An 18,793-nucleotide genomic window follows, 5' to 3' on the forward strand; every position below is an offset into this window, starting at 1 on the left:
TAAATACTTTTTGTAACCACCTTAGCTTAATAAAAAAATATTTATTTTTCTGACAATTTTTTAAGTATTTCTATCCATATTCTAAAATTTATTTTTCTTATTGTACTAATTATATTTATATTTTGGGTAAATTACGTGTTTAATATCTAAACTATCAGTTTTTGGTCCGTTTTAGTACATAAACTTTTAATTTTTTTCAAATCATACCTTAAGTTTAGTTTTTGTTTCATTTTAGTACATCTGTTCAAAATGTAACATTAAGTTTTAAAAATTTTGGAAGTTTAGGTACTAAAACGGACTAAAACTGATAGTTTATGTACTAAACGTGTTAAGTTTTTAACAGTGAGGTACTAAAATGAAACAAAAACTAAACATTAGGTATGATTTTAAAAATAATAAAAGTTTATATACTAAAACGGGCTAAAACTAATAATTTAAGTAATAAATACATAATTTACCCTTATATTTTTTTCTCACATTAAATTTGGAACAATAAAATAAAGGTATCTAGAAGAGTTTTCCCCTCAATAATCACCTTTTTAAGAAGTAATGTCCAATATGAGTCCATTTTAAAGTTAATGTGTAAATATCTAATTTGAACAAAATACTTAAAAGTAACAAAAGATCATAGTTTATGGGTTATTTTAATTAAGCTTAATAAAAATAAGGGTAAAATATGCGTTTATTACCTAAACTATCTGTTTTGGTCCGTTTTTAGTTCCTAAACTTTCAATTTTTTAAAACTATACATAACGTTTAGTTTTTATTTCATTTTAGTAACTTCTCGTTAAAAACTTAACGACATTGCATTTTTTTTGGTAAATTAGATCATTCATCACTCAACTATCTTCTCACTCTTATTTTGCTATTAAAATTTTAAAAAAATCCAATTTAACTATTTAACTTTCAAATTGCTCATATTTTAATCACTCTAAATTATTTTATTAATATTTTTGTGACATGATATTCTGTATTATCATTTTATTAATATATAATTAAAAATAAAAAATTAAAAGTTAGAGCGATTAAATTAGGATAAATTTGAAAGTTAAGTAATTAAATTAAAGAAAATAAACTTTATTGATGAAAATATGAGTGAGAAGATAATTGAGTGATGAATGATGCAACTTACCAATAAAAATGTGTCATTACCCGTTAAATTTTTAACAACGATGTACTAAAATGAAACAAAAACTAAACGTTAGTTATGGTTTTTAAAAAAATTGAAAGTTTAAGTATTAAAACATAATAAAAATGATAGTTTAGGTACAAAAATTGTAATTTACTCTAAAAATAATTCGAACACTTTCTTAAATAAAAAATTACATCATCACTTTATTGCAGTTGGTAGTTAACGATTTAGATCAACTAACAACATTACAAAACTATAATGTCTAAATTATATTAGATCAAAATCATATAGATCAAATCTCTAATCTTATCATTATAAAGGGACTAAATAAACAATTAGACCATAAAAACTCATTAAAAAATATTATTATTACAAGAAAGTAAGAGTTGGGGCATGGTTGGCAATGGCTCTCCTTTTAGGAAAAAGGAAAAATAAAAATTCACATCCAAAGCAACATGGGATGGGGAGTTAGGGATTCGGGATCTTTTAAGGATTCTTTGAACAGAAGCAATGGCATGATTACTCTTTCACTCCTTCATTTTATTTTTAATTATAAAACTAGTCCTTGCTCTTATGCTGTAATCGATTAAAGCAAAGCACTTTATTTCTTATATTATTTTAAATTAGGCAAGAGGGTAACTTTTGCATTTTTAACATACTCAATTTATCATTTTCACCCTTATTGTATTTTCACGTCAATTTAGTCCTTGAAATTACTCAATTGGATCATTCTATACTTTATCCCTAACTTAAACCCTAAACCTTAAACCATAACCTCATGACCTCTAAACCATAAACCTTAAATTATAAATCATAACTTAGAGTTTATAATTTAAGGTTGATGGTTTAGAGGTTTTGGTTTAGAGGTTTTGGTTTAGAGGTTATGGGATTATGGTTTAAGGTTTATAATTTAGGGTTTTAAGTTAATGATAGGGTATAAAATGATGTAATTAAATAATTTTGAGGGTTAAATTAATGGCGAAAATAATAAATTGTGTACTGTAAATTATTACATGTTAACATAAAATATATAATCAGATTGATAATTAAAATTTATTTAGTTGGTTTTATAATATTGTATATCAATGAAGCTTAGATCAGATGGCACAACTCATTGGTTTGACATGGGTTAAAATTCGAACCCAACTTGAAATAATATATTTATTAAAAATTGTACTTTTATTCAATAAAAATAGGAATTTAATTGAAAAAATAATATAAAGAGGTCTATTATTGCAATTATCCCTAAATATATAAGATAAAATTATAATTTTTTCGAATCGGGTCAATTAAGGTATTTTCACCCTAAATCCGAACCCGACCCGATCTGAACCCGATTTTTTTTTTAAAAATGAGCTGACCAGGTTGGGTCGAAACCCATTGTTCAGTTCCCATGCCCATCCCTACCCCTGACTATAAGATACTGCTTTATTAAGTCCCTCAACTATTAAAAGTTACAAAATAGTCCTATAACTATAGAATGTTACTTTGTTAAGTCCCCTGACTATTAAAAGTTACAAAATGTCATCCAACTATTCATTATGTTTAAACTCTTTATTTTTTGTTAAAAAATTAGCAGTTGTCTAAGCTGGACGTTAATATGATGACAAAGATTTGATGGTCGTTTGAGATTCTAGATAAGATTTTATCATATCACTGTCAACAATTTAACGTTTAACTCATAATATCGTTAACGTTTTTAACAAAAAACGATGAGTTTTGAACATAATGAATAGTTGTGTGATCATTTTATAACTTTTAATAATGGAGAGACTCAACAAAGCAACACTCTATAGCCATAATACTATTTTTAACTTTTAATAGTCGATATACTTAATAAAATAATACCCTATAATCGGAAGACCATTTGTGTATTTTATCCTAAATTTAACTTATTTTTTAGCTTAAATTATTCGAGTCCGATTGAAGTATGCTCTAATAGAGAATATGATGAATGTGAGTTAGAATCTCGGAAAAATTAAATGATGAAATCTCCCTTTTTAAGTTTTTGTCAAATTCATGCAAACAATATCATTGCGTGACATGATGAGATGTTGTGGATCGAATAGTTTTCAAACTTTTGGCTCATTTTCCCAATTTCCCCCTCAAAATTCGTAATTTTTCATGAGATCAACTCACCTTTTTTTTTTATTACAAAGATGCCCACTCAAAAATGTTATCAACTTTATCCTTCAATCTTTTTCAGTCCTTCAATTATTACCAAAGATACTAGTGTAAGGTACATGGGACCCTTTGTTTCCTAGGTTGAATATTTCATTTTGTAGAAAATAAAAATGTTGATAAATTTGAGTAGTTAAAATTATTTTATATTTTTAATATTTATTTTATTAATTATTTTATAATTTTATGAGGTGAAAATATTATTATTGTAAAAAATGTAATTATTTAAAATAATATCATTGAGATCACAATATTATTTTTCATATTATATTATATTTTATATAAATAAATATGATACTTATAAAAATTATTTAATATTATAAGTTTGGAATACTAATTATATTAATTATATGTTAAATGTATTTTTTCTTTAAACTTAGTTAGTGTAATAATTAAAATATTTTTATAAATTTTCATTAAAATATTTATAATTTGATATTAAAGTTTTACTTGTTAAAAAAATATAATCACAAGGACAATTTGGTAAAATATGAATCTAAATAATCTTATATTCCTTCAGCCAAACACTGTAATCTTACGTTTTTCCTAAACAAACCAAACAAGATAATACATCATTCCCAAAATAATATTACATTTCGATAATCTTATTATCAAAGTAATCTACATTCCATGAACTATACGTACCCTTAAGGATAAGTCCATGGGTGTCACCATTATTAAGTTGTCTTGGAGTGCGTTTCTTTATTTGATATGAGAACAACGTAATAGGAGGATTTTTCATAGTTATGTTATGGGGAGATGTTATTTTTTTTTGTATAATAACCTGTATTGATCTATTAATCGACTAATTCATATCGGGTACTGCAGAGACAAGAGTTGCCCTCTCAACTCAGTTTGCTCCATTCGCAATCGCCAGTATTCAAGCCTCTGACATTACTTAAGAGATCTAGTGTTTTATCCCACTAAACCAACTGATTGTTAGTGGAGAGGATCTTATTCTTGATTTGATAAAAGAAATAGTTCGAATTTAGAATCGAAATATTTTATTCAAAAGTTGCATTCATGCCATCCATGAAAAACAGAAATAAAAAGACGACGGTGATGGAGTTGAGAAGTTGTTGTCGATTGTCATGTTCCTCGAAAATGTCCGGTTTTGCTTTTCAAACCTAAAAGATTGATGATGGTTAGGCTTGTAAACGAACCGAACGCACACGATCGGAGGTATGTTCATATTTATTCATTTAATAAATAAATGGACATAAACGAACACGAATGAATTTGATAAATTAAAACAAATACATGAATGAATTTGATAAATTTGAGTACATTTTCAAGGGTTGATCGTACAAATGCATGAGTCGTTCGGTGAAGGGTTGCTCTCAGTGCTCACATCATAAGTATACGTAATAAATTGTGATTTAATTGTAATAGTATCAGTTTATCATCGAGCTATTATTTATATATATAATTTTTATATCAGTGTTAATGATATTTATCTTGATTTTTTTAAATATTTACTCTTTATTTGATATTAATAAAAATTAAATTTTCTCAAATGTTTTCTCCGGTGGATAATGGAAAATAAAGAGCATTGAAAATGTAGAGCAGACAAATGAACAAAACAGAATACAGGCCTTTCAGGACAAGGCCCTTAGAATTAGGCCCAAAAATATTTTGTTTGTAGTGCCTCAAGTAATCAATTATTTATACTTGGGTGATCCAAATTGAATTTTATGTTGGTAAATAATCACTTTTTTCATCCTTCTTTATATATTTTAGGGTAAACTCTACGTCTACTACCTTTCAGGTCCTTTTTAGTACCTAAACTCTCAAATTTTCAAAAGCATACGTAGCGTTTAGTTTTTGCTTCATTTTAATACATCATCGTTAAAAACTTCACGCGTTTAGCATCTAAACTAACAATTTTGTCCGTTTTAATACATAAACTTTAATTTCCCCTCAAAATTTAACGTTACATTTTAAGCATGCACTAAAATGAAGAAAAAAAATTAAACTTTAGGTATGATTTTGGAAAAAAATTGAAAATTTAGGTGCTAAAACAGACTAGAACTGATATTATAGATACTAAACGTTTAATTTACCCTATATTTTAAGATTGCGAAAGAGAATTTAATGAGTAATTTCAATATGAAAAGAATATTGCTTTTTTATAGAAATTCTGCTAGTTTTATTTAAAATAGAAAATATTGCGAAAGAGAATTTAATGTATACATGTGCTATTGTCACGAGATTACTTTTTTTTAATTAATTACTGGTATTCGATTTATAGAATGACAAATTTAGATCGGATAATACAGACACAAGAGCAATCTTTTCAACCCAGTTTGCTCTATTCATAAATACTAGGATTCGAACTTCTGACTTTACATAAGAAATTTAGTGTATCATCCACTAAACCAACTGATTGTTGGTGTCACGGGACTACTTTCTTCCTACTCCCACATAAGAATCAAAATAATATCAAATAATTTTTTGGTTAAACTACGCATTAATACTTAAATTATCAGTTTTGGTTCGTTATAATACTTGAATTTTCATTTTTTTTTAAAAATCATACGTAACGTTTATTTTTATTTCATTTTAGTATCTCACGGTTAAAAACTTAACGCGTTTAGTACATATACTATAAGTTTTGGTTTATTTTAGTACCTAAACTTTCAATATTTAAAAAAATACTTAACGTTAAATTTTGAACGGGATACCTAAATGAAACAAAAACTAATGTTTTTAACGGCGGGATACTAAAATGAAACAAAAACTAAATATTAGGTATGGTTTTGAAAAAATTAAAATTTTAGGTACTAAAACGGATAAAAATTGATAATATAGGTACTAAACTTGTAGTTTACCCTATATATTAGAATTGAAATTTAGATTTTATATTCTAATAATTATCTTGGCTATTATTATAACCTGTATTATGGTAGTAGGCCGTGACATTATCTGAATGGCATCTCAATAATTCAACGTAGGACCTCATGACCCACGGTGGTTACTGAAGTGTGTCCACTCTCGTTGACAATTGACTTTGTTATTTGCTAATCCGTGGATCATCAACGGTACTATGAGCATAACAGGACGCTGTTCAAAGAGTGAATTCTAGTTTTCTTCTTTGGCTGATCCATTTCAAAAATCGCATCTTGATTTTGTTCGCAGGTACCCTCTTTTTCATCCAAGTTCTTGTCTTCCTTGCAACAAAAAAAAAAACATTATTGTGTCTGAGCTTTAACTCTTACCTAGTACTTTGTTGGAAAGAATTTATGACAGTGAACTGAAGGTTGAATTTTGAGTTTTCTTGAAGTTTTCAATCACCTGTTTGCTGGAAAGTATCAGTGAAGAACTGAGGGTTGAATTTTGAGTTTTGCTGAAGTTTTTGTTGGGTTTTTCATCTGAATCTTGTTGTGGAGTTTAGTTAGATTGATGAATGTTGCATTATTACAGCTTTTGGGGGATCTTTATGATGTTGGAATGAATCTGGGTTGGTGGATTTTAATGAATCTGACTGAATTTGTTGTTTTTATGATTGTATCGAGTCTTCTGTCGACACCGGTATCGAATTCGATCCCCCGACGTCCCCTAATTCGCATTGATGAGTTCTCCATAGCTGAATTTAACTGCTTAATGTGTAGTTAGAACCTCAGATTTTGTGGATGAGAGAGACCTGAACTGGCCTTTTCTCATCATCCTTTGCCTCACTGATAGCTAGACCACGAATTGATCCATGGAAACGAATGTCGGAAACCTGGAGTCGAATACGGTTCGTGTTCATGACGAGGCCTTATCGAGTGCAGGGGGCATCGAAGAACCGTTGAGTGCTGATTTAGACAGGATTGACTTGGATTTGGTGTGTTCTAATGAGAAATTGGTGAATTTGCATGTACTTTTGATGCTTCTTTTGGGATGGGATAACGGTCCGGAAGCGATGGCATTAGAGAATGACGACGGTCCGATGACATTTGACATTTTATGCGGAATTCTAGATTCGGAGTTGAGTGAAATCAAAACTTTCTTGAGTACCGTTCAGTCGGAGATTGTTGAGGCTCGTCGTAAAACACCTTCATGCATGCCTTCAGGAGCACAGGTTGATGAAATGGATAAGAAGCTGCAGCATTCTGAAGATCCATGAAGAAGTGTCAAGGGATTGTCTCCGAGGTGAAGTTGCTGTCGACCGAGCTGCAGGCTTCGTTTCCGTATTTCAGAAACGAGAACTGTAAGTCCGAGTTCGATTTTGCCGAATAACGAATATAGTTTAGAGTTCAACAGCATTTGATCACTCTAACTTTGCCATATTAATAGGGAATAACAACGAGGCTGTGGATATATCCGAGCAATATCAGCTATCGAACTTCATAGGGAAATACAAAGTGCAGAATGTTGAACAGCAAAGACAAATTCTAAGGATGCTCGATAGATCACTCGCGAGGGAGCTAGATCTCGAAAAGAAACCATCCGAGCCCGAACTAAACGAAGACCAAGTAAAACTAAAGCTACATTATACCGAACAAGTAGCACTTCGCATGGAAGAGGCGGCCGAAATTGTGTTTGGGGACTGAGGCGAGAATGCTTGGGTGCATGGAATTTCGAAGAACTATTTGCCAGATTGCAATAAGGATGATTAAGAGAAGCGGCCAAATAAACTAGAAGCTGATGGAAGACTTGAATGCCAAAGATATTGCAATGAAAAAGCTCGAGATTAGCAAAGTATTCACATTGAGGAAGACATGAAATTACTCTTGGAACAGCTGAAAGAATCCGAGCTAAGCAAACGCTTCCAACGAAACGAGTCAAGAGCATCTTCACGAAATGGAAATCGTTATCGATTCACTGAAAGAAAGCCTTGACGAAGCTGAAAACATGGCCGAAAATGCTGAAGCAAAGGTGTCGAGTTAACGGATACGAACCTGGAGCTTACCGAAGAGTTGAATTTCCTCAAAGGTAATAACGAGAAAAGCACAAAGAAGGTGGCCTCACTCGAAAAACAGTTGAGGAAATCGGAGATTCAACTACAGCATGCAAAAGCATCATCCGAAGCGAGTCAGGAGCTGCAAAACATGCTTTACTCTGCAATTTGGGATATGGAAAAGTTAATCGAAGATCTAAAATCGAAGGTTTCGAAAGCTGAAAGTAGAACAGATAGCGTGGAGGAGCAATGCATTGTATTATCCGAAACCTGAGGCATAAAATCGAATGCTTGGAGACATCTCTGAATCAAGCTCACATCAAAAAAGATGCAAATGCAAAACAAATCAGTCATCGAACAAAGCTAATCGCAGATATGGTTGCAATAGCTTCAGAAAGGGAACGCATTCAAAAGCAGGTATGAACTTTGTGTCATTTTTTATTCGAAACGAGGAGATTCGATAAAACGTTCGGTTTAATTATGTGCAACATGTTCTTTGCAGCTATCTTCATTGGTAAAAGAGAAGGAAATACTGATGAAAAAGTTACAGAATAAGGCAAAAGCCGACTCGACAGCAGCTGTAACTCCGGAGATGATGATGGCGACGGAATATCTGTTCCGAAAAGTGATTCGACTACGAAAGCATTCGAGAATGAAGTTCCCTCAGCCACAAGTGTACAGGCAGGTACATTTCTAATCAAAATTTCCATTGCCATCCCTTTTGATGTTCATCATCATCTACCTTTTCTTTAAGACAAATTGAACCATTTCCATTTTGCTCTTCTAAAACAGGTGGATGAGCCATTAAAAGATGAACCCCATCATAGGACAGCAGCTAAGTCTTCCGGCAGCGTAACCAGCGGTGGCACTAGCACTGTTCCGAGCATGCAGGCAGTAGAAAAAGTAGGGACAAGCAACCTCAAACTGTCATACATGCTGATAGCAATTCTCATTGCACTAATTTCTGCATTAGCTGTGTATATGTTTCATGAGTGAGAAACAGGCCATCTTCGGTTATTTTTTCCGATGACCGGCTGAAGCTACGTTTTCCAGCACACATTGTGCCCTGTGTTTTGCATTCAGTAGCATATTTGTAAAGGGTTAACAACAACCAGATTGCTTTATTTCTTGACGTATATATTGAAAATTACATCCTCCATTGTTTCACAAACTTCATTTAGATCCTCCACAAAGGCAATGGCCATTAATACAGATATCGTTACTGGTCTTAGGATCACATTTTTGTTGACATCCAAAGTCATTGGAACAAGTAAGTGCCTTGATTTCGAAAACTGTACATTGGAATTGTCCTTTGATGCAATGTGCAACTCCTCCATGGCAATCTACTGCTTTGCAGTCGTCTTCAGTGCTGCATGGAATAAATACCTGCCTTCGAGCTCTCGGTACCATTGAAACCATCATTCCTGCAAAAAAAATATATATATAGTATTACCATTATCGTTTAATTTATGAAGAAGATTGATTTGATCGAATAACATGACTATATCGAGTTTGTCAAAAGGTCACATCGAGTTTATTTTCTGAGTTGAAAGGTATATTAAAAGAAAAATAATACGATGGACATATTAATTTTTTTTTCTAGAAGTACATAGAACTCTTGACATCTTTTTGTTTTTATTTTATAGTTATTATATTTGTTATTATCTTATAATATTTACTTGAATTTAAATAACAAACCAAATTTATTAAGGTGAGGCAAACCAACGCGGGCCCATAATATTTAGCAATAATCATGGAACAATCCATGATGAAATTCAATTTGAAATATGTTTTTAATTTCATTTATAATTGTTATTACACGTCATTTATTATGGCATTCAATTTGAAATATATTAATTAATTTAAAATTAAATTGAGAAATAAATTACGCACATAGGGATGGTAAACGAGTACAGTTTTGTGGATTCCGCACCGCATCCGCTCCAATTGGAGCGGGGATGGGTATAATTTTAGCGGGTAGTGGACGGGTGTGGATTTATAAAGTGGTATCCGTCGTGGGTGGTGGGCGGGTAATGGGTTTGAGACATTACCCACCCCGCATCCGCCCGCCCGCCCAGCTAAATATCTATTAAATTTTGGACCATTATGAATTTAGGTGTAATTTTAGAGACTAATTTATAAATTTTAATATTGTATAATATATAACATATAATTTAACCAAATATTAAAGATATTTAGTCTTTAATATGGTCTTTAATTAGGGAAATATTCGGCTCTTTGATTAAACTCATAATCTCACTAACCACGTCACTTTCCATGTTCTTTAGCCCATGCTGCCCATCCAAACACAAATTAACGTATTATATGCATTAATATCAAAAGCAGCAGTTTTCATGTTCTTTAGCCCTCAAAACCCATATTAGGCGCACTATGAGCATTAACATCGAAAGCAACTCAACAATCCAGCTTTGCGACTACATGCTCCTTACAATCTGTCTCCATGACATTCGTAGAGCCACTCCTCTGACAAATTGAAGCATGCGTTGCTACCACATCACAAACTGTCTGGGAACCAACTCCAACATCCCATTAGTTTGCTGTCAGGCGGGTCTAGATGAGTATGTAGCTAGTGGGTATGGGGATGAATTTGAAAATGTACCCGCGTGGGCGGATGTAAATTTAAAATTTGTACCCATCATGGGTGGTGGGCGGGTGATAGATTAAAAAATATTAAGTGGGTATGAAAATGGGAGAGGAGGTATTCGCACCCGACCGCCCGTTTGTCATCCCTATATGCACACGACAATAGTTACTATATAACGTTTATACTATCTGTAATTAATAAAGAAAACTGTAAAATTAATAAGGAAAACTGCAAATAAAATAATAAACCCAAAAGGAATAGTTTCATTTTTGAGGGTTTTTTTATCTTGTTAATTACATCATTTGTTCTTAAAGTATAATTTTTATTTTAAATTGGTCTTTAAAATTTTTAAATATTCCAATTTAATTATTAAACTATGAATATTATTTTAAATTAATCCTCAAACTTTTGAGCATTTCAATTTCATCCCCATACTATGACCATTCTAAATTGATCCCTAAACTTTTGAGCATTCTAATTTCATTTCCAAACTATACATATATACTTATTGCATCCCCTGTTAATAAAATCGATAGGCCAAATTATATTATTATAATTTTGAAAAAACAAAATATAAGTTAACTATGGTTGAAACTAATTACAAATTTGGATGAATTTGAGGATGAAATTAGAATATTCAAAATTTTGGGTACCAATTTAAAAAGAGGGTCATAATTTAGAGATGAAATTATAATGTTCAAAAGTTTAAGGACTAATTTTGAATGTTTGAAGAACTCAAATATAAATAACCTTGTTTACCTCACCTTTCATCAACATAATTTTTCATAAGATCAAAATTCCATATTAGTTCATCATCTTCAAATATGAAATCTCTTATCATTTTGTTGATTGTTTCAGGTAAGTTTTTATCATTATTTTCGACCTTTGTTATTTGATTCGTTATTCGAAAAATCAGTCTTCTCCGATAAATTTAATTATATTGGTAATATTTTTTTTGCAGCAATGATGTTTTCAATGGTACATAAAGCTCGAGGGCAGGAACTTATTCCATGTAGCACTGAAGACGACTGCAGAGCAATTGAGTGTCTAGGAGGAACTGCACATTGTATCAAAGGGCAATGCCAATGCAATTTTTTGGAATCGAAACACTTACATGTATCAATGACTTTCAATGTAGAAAAAAATGTAACACTAAGTCCCATAGCCATATTTGTCTTAATGGTCATTGCCTTTGTGGTGGATCAAAATAAAATTTGTGAAACAATGGAGGGTGTAATTTTTAATAATATACGTATGAAATAAAGTAATCTTATTGTTGTTAACATTTTTTTCTTTTAGTTTTAGTTTTACCTTTTAGTTCCTTACTGCCTTTGTAATTGGCTTCATGACACGTTGTTATTTGTCTTTATGACATATATTCTTTGTCTTTTGACATGTTTTTCGGTCATTTGATCATTTTTATTTATCTTTTTGCTAATGGGTTGAGTTGACATCATCATTAGGGTGAGCAAAACTTGATTCGAAAAATTTTTTTTTTCAATTTCAAGTTATTCAAGTCGAGTTATTTGAGTTATTTGGGTCAGTTTTCGAGTTCGAGTTGAAGTTTGAAATTTTGAGTTACTTGAAAAAACCGATAATTTGACTATGTCTTTTGACAGTTTTATGATTTAGTCAATGATTTCATTATTCTTCACCTCCTCTTTCATTTTAAATCTATTTTAACCAAATTTAAACCACATGCTTCTAAATCATTGTAGAATACATATGTACTTTTAATTCCTCTTTTCGATAACAAATTTTTTATTTTTCAAATTAGTCCATCAATTTTTAATAATTTCCTTATTTCTTCAATTCATCCTTTATTTTAAGTTTGTTTTTATCAAATTTGAACCACATGCTCATATACCACTGTAGAGTACCTATGTCACTTCAATTCTTATTTTTTTTACTAAAACTATACTCTCGTTTTTATTTAGACCCTAACATTGCATTTTACTCAATTTTGTCTTTTGAATGCAATTGTTTGAAAATTCTTTCTTCTCATCAATTCATTGACTCTGTTATACTCTCATCAATATTTTATCCTTAAAATAAAGAAAAATATAATATTGTGAATATATTTTATAATTTTAGATTATATTTGATATATTAAATAATATTATAATGTGAAAAGAATATATATATATATATCTTATATGGTTAGAGAAAGTTGAAAAATTGGAACTAACCCTTACCATAATACTATAAATAGTTATAACTCGAATAACTCGACTCAAATTTCTTAAACTTGTCTCGACTCGAAAAAAATTTAAAATTAAGTTCGAGTTGTAAAATACGACTCGTCAACTCGAATAACTCAAAATCTTTTGACTCGACTCGATCGGATACTCATCCTTAATCGTCACGACTGATCAAGATGACACTTATATAATATATTGTTGATCTTCCCTGCTTTGGACCCTCAAATTGAATTTGGATACCTGATTTACGTTCGTGGATAGCTTTTCATGTCGCTCGAATATGATTTGTCATTTTCAGTGATCTAAATGAATTTTGTGAAACAATTGGAGGATGTAAATTTCAATAATATAAGTCATGGAATAAAGCAATCTGGTTGTTGTTGACCCTTTTTTTCTTTTAATTTTAATTTCACCTCTTAATTCCTTACTAAAATGTTACAATTCAAGAAAGGAATTTGATTTTAGTTTCCATTGCTAAGATTTTGATATTCGAAGTTTGAATGTAATTCTGATTTTTAATAACACCAAGGATAAAATTAGAATGAAGTATAGTGTGTTGGATACAAATAATATTAAAATGAAGGGTCGGAGTTTAATTTTATTACTGTTTGTATCCAAATATCATTGTTCAATTATCATCGATGGTGGTCGTTTTGTCCCGAATTTCATCATTTGTCTCATCTTGATCTATTGATTTTGAGTTTAAGGTAAGTTTTATGGCAAAATAGTCTAAACGTCGTAGATACAATGTCGACCATTCGATCCTCTATTCTCCAATCTCGCTCTTCCGCCATCATTTCTTTGTTATTTCAAATTATGTGGATGCTTCAAATGAGAGAATTTGGGTTTTGTATAGAGGTGGTTGGCATATTGATGTTTATGGTCAGTCTGATCAAGTGTTGCATTGTTGGTTGGAGAAGGGGGAGGTTTTCTTTTTCTTTTCTTTTGTTTATGGGAGTAATGGTAGGGAAGGTATAAGGGGTTTATGAAGGGATTTAATCTCTTTTAAAGATAGAGTTGTGGATTATCCTTGGGTCATTGTTGGTGATTTTAACATCTTCGATCGTCCAAGTGAGAGGTCTGATTTTGATGGTAGTCAAAGGGTTTTAGGAGCAATGCAAAAGTTTTTGAATTGTCAGAAGAATATTGAAGAATATTGATTTTGGGCATATCTCGTGTTGTAGTATTGTGTACAAGTGCATCACCAAGATTTCGGCTAATAGATTGAAGCAGTGTTTTCCTTGTTTAATTCTCCCTAATCAGAGTGCATTCTTATATTGTAGGGATCTTGTGGAAAATATCATGTTAGCTCAAGAAATTGTGGATGGTTATGGTAGGAAATGTTTGTCGCCCAGGTGTGCATTGAAGATTGATTTGAGGAAAGCTTTTGATTCAACAGTTGACATTTTATTTTTTAGGTTCTTAGGGTGTTGGGTGTCCCAGAGATTGGATTTCTGCATGTGTTACTAGGCCTAAGTTCTCGATGGGTTTGAATGGGAGATTGGTGGGATATTTTTCAGGTGGAAAAGGCGTTAGACAAGGAGATCCACTTTTTCCCTAATTCATTTTGGTTATGAATGCCCTTTCTTATTTATTGAATTTGACAGGGAAGCATAGAGTTTTTAATTATCACCCTAAATGTAGAAGGATTAGCTTAACTCGTATCTGTTTTGCTGACGACCTATTGGTATCCACCAAGTCAAGGCCAATTATAGTTAGGCTTAGAGGAAATTACTTAAGCTTAGAGATGAGTTGGCTTTTGTTGGTAATCTGCAAGAGGGGTACAAAGCAAGGACAGTCTGGGAATTGATTAGGCACAAGCAAGACAAGGTGCCTTGGTCCAGGGTTGTTTGGGGAGGTCTGTCCATTCCTCGACACTCCTTTATCTTGTGGTTGGTGGTGCAAGACAAGTTGCCAACGAAGAATAGAATGTTAAGATGGGGCTATCGAATTGATCCTCGATTCTTGTTATGTGAGGATGATGTGGAGACGCGTGATCACTTGTTTATTGAGTGCCACTATTCGGGACAAGTATGACAATTAGTTTTGCATGCTTGTGGGTGCTCTTTACTCACAATTGTTGGTTGGATTTGATGGATTGGTTGAGGGTGAACATAAATTATACCTTGATTATAGGGTGTTGTTTTATTGAGTCCTTCAACTATTAAAAATTATGAAATCGTTCCTTGACTATATGACAATTCTTTTTTGAGTCCCTTGGTTATTAAAAGTTACAAAATGATCACATGACTATTCATATGTTCCAAACTTATCATTTTCTGTTAAAAATTGACGATAGGTTGAGTTGAACATTAAGTTACTGAATATGATATGATAAAATATGATCCCAAAATCTCAAATGACTATCATAACTCAGTCAAAAGGTTAATGTTCAATTTCGACTACCATTAATTTTTTTAACAAAAAAGGACGAGTTTGAAACATATGAATGGTGGAGTGATCATTTTGTAACTTTTAACAGCCAGGGGGACTCAATAAAGCTGCATCCTATAATCGATGGATCATTTTATAACTTTTAATAGTCGAGGGGCTCAACAAGGCAACACCATATAATCAAGGGACCATTTGTGTACTTTACCCTAAAACTGAATTGTTCCCATGTCATGAAATGCATATAAGATTGATGAGGAAAGAAATCTAAGATTGATATATCTTCAATATCATTAAATGCATATAAGGTTGATAAGGAAAGAAATGCAAATAAAATAAATAATACACCCAAAAGGTATAGTTTTATTTTGAGATTTACTTACCTTATATGTTTGAAGAACTCAACTATAAATAACCAACCTTGTCTACCTCACCTTTCATCAGTACAATTTCTCACAGAATCAAAATCCCTGTAAAATTCAGCTCCTTCAAACATGAAATCTGTCATCCTTTTGCTGATTGTTTCCTGTAAGTTCTTATCACTTTTTCGATGTTTGTTCTTCGGTTCATGTTATTCGATCGAATCGATAAATTAAACGATAATGGTAATACTATATATATTTTTTGCAGCAATTATGGTTTCAATGGTACCAGGAGCTCGAGGGCAGGTATTTATTCCATGCAGCACTGAAGACGACTGCAAATCAGTAGATTGCCATGGAGGAGTTGCACATTGCATCAAAGGACAATGCCAATGTACAGTTTTCGAAATCAAGGCACTTACTTGTTCCAGTGACTTTGAATGTCAACAAAAATGTGATCCTAAGACCAGTAACGACATCTGTCTTAATGGCCATTGCCTTTGTGGAGGATCTAAATGAATTTTGTGAAACAATGGAGGATGTAATTTTCAATAATATACGTCATGAAATAAAGTAATCTTGTTGTTGTTAACCTTTTTTTCCTTTTAATTTTACAGTTTAATATATATTAGGGTAAATTATGTGTTTAGTACCTAAACTATCAGTTTTGTTTTGTTTTAGTACCTAAAATTTCAATTTTTTTAAAACCATACCTAAAGTTTAGTTTTTGTTTTATATTAGTATCCGTTCAAAATTTAACGTTAAGTTTTGAAAAGATTGAAAGTTTAGGTACTAAAACCGATCAAAACTGATAGTTTAGGTACTAAATACATTAAGGTTTTAACGACGGGATACTAAAATGAAATGAAAACTAAACATTAAATATTGTTTTGAAGAAAAAAAATGAAATTTTAGATACAAAAATGAAGCAAAACTAATAGTTTAGATGCTAAATACGTAGCTTACCCTATATACTAGTTTGAGATGATTATAAAATAATACATGTTCAAAATCTTCTTTAGTCATCGGCTACGTAGACATAGTTGCTTAAACCCTAATCTTCTATGAATAATTAAGTCTCATATATATATATATACACACACGTTTGGATTTAGACATTTACTACTTACTCTAACCTTTATAAATATCGCGATATAGAAAGCATCCATGAAATTAAATCTATATAATAACCTCTATAAATACCAAGAAAACGCCACAGCCGTAATAATAATAATAGTAATGGAAGCAACCACGTGGAGGACCAACCTCGTTATCTGTATCACTCTCTTGGTTATGGCTTCCGGTATGTAGTTTCTTTCCCCTTAATCTTCCGTTCAGCGTCCCCGACAAGTATCGGAGTTCAAGTCTCATCAGAAAAATAATTATTCGTTTCGACAGAATCGCCATCCTTGAGGTTGCTTGGAGCTGAAGCAAGAGGACCCTTTTGCTGTCCTCGCATGGTGAACTGCAGTTCGGTGTGCCAAGGGTTTCCCAGCCGCTGTGTCGAATGCAAGTGCATTTGTGGGGCCGGAGCCAACGATGCTCGAGCTTCGTCGCCGTCGGCGGCCGACGCCTATTTCCGAAATCATCATCCCTAGGACCCGTTTATTTGCTTCGGTTTTCTTTTTTCAGTCCCTTCTATTATGCCGAGAATGGTATCTGTGTAAATCTGTTTAGTTGAAGTACTAAAACCATAAATAAACCATTTTTCAGAAGAAAAGATAAGAACGAACATGATTCTCCTAACTATCGATTTCAGTCCTTGTATGTATTGTTTCTTTCCTTTTTATCCATTCTTCCACAACATATATTTAAATAAATATTTTAAATTTTAAATAATTTCTTAATTTTCTGCTTGTTGACAATAGCTTGATACGATTAATTTTTATATTAGATTCGTATTTTTATATTATATTATATCTATTTATTTAGATAAAATCGGTGTGTTATTATATAAGATGATAATATCATATGGTGGAATCTTAGAAAAGTAGAGGATGAAATTTATGGGCATTGAAGAAAGTTTGTTCTCTTTTAAAAACTTTGATGTACCTCAAAAAAGTTGAATTCAATGGGATAATTTAATTATAATAATGGGTAGATACCAAAATCAATTAAAAAGTTGAATGTGATCTCTCGTTGGTTAAATAAATAATTGTTATTCTTAGAAGTACAGGTTCGAGTATCAGTGTCTGTAGCAGGGGTGATTAAACGTTAATTGTTAAATGGTTAAGAATACTTAAAATATATACTACTTTGTAATCACCTTAGCTTAATCGCTAGTTTTTATGTTGGTTGTCGACTGTCGGTTCTTTGTTTTTTTTTTTAGATTTTTAATAAGAATAATTATGTTTTTGTGTCATGTTTGTTTCTCTATCTTTGTACAATGTTTTTTTTTGTCTTCTTTCTCGGTCGTTCGACCATTCTATTCTTTTTAATTTTTTATGTTTTCTCATGGTTGGATTTAACGACACCATGACTGATCAATATGACACTTATATGTAATCTTGTTGATTTTTCCTGCTATCGATCTTCATATTGAATTTGGATACGCGATTTCACATTTGTGGATAGTCTCTCACGATGTTCGACTCTGATTTGCGTTTCTCAATAGTCTTTCAATAGCTTGATCCTCTTTTGTGGTTTGTTTGTCGATGAAGTTAGATATATTTGTATCTAATTTTCGTTTGAATCTTTTGGTTGAGTTTTTAAATTTTTCTATGTATGATCTAAAAGTGACTAGTTTCAATGTTATAAGAAAAATGTCCAAATGATATACTTTACTATTATAGTCGTAAACCCTTATTGTAATTTTGGATATTTTCACTTTTTAATTATAATAGAGAGTTCTATTAAAGACTTGGGTAAAATACACAAATGGTCCCTTGATTATAGGGTACTACTTTATTAAGTCTTTCGACTATTAAAAGTTACAAAATAGTCCTCAGACTATATAATATTAATTTTTTAGTCTTTCGACTATTTAAAATTAAAAAATAATCACCCAACTATTTATTATATTCTAAAGTCGTTATTTTC

General features: G+C 31.5%; 1 pseudogene; it reads left to right on the plus strand.

Moving 5' to 3' along the window:
• Positions 1-6,367: 6,367 nt before the first annotated feature.
• On the plus strand, positions 6,368-9,299 carry LOC120197205 (annotated as a pseudogene).
• Positions 9,300-18,793: the final 9,494 nt, after the last annotated feature.

Source organism: Hibiscus syriacus, unplaced genomic scaffold, assembly GCF_006381635.1.
Source record: "Hibiscus syriacus cultivar Baekdansim isolate YM2019G1 unplaced genomic scaffold, ASM638163v2 tig00117047_pilon, whole genome shotgun sequence".
In the NCBI taxonomy this organism is placed as follows: domain Eukaryota; kingdom Viridiplantae; phylum Streptophyta; class Magnoliopsida; order Malvales; family Malvaceae; genus Hibiscus; species Hibiscus syriacus.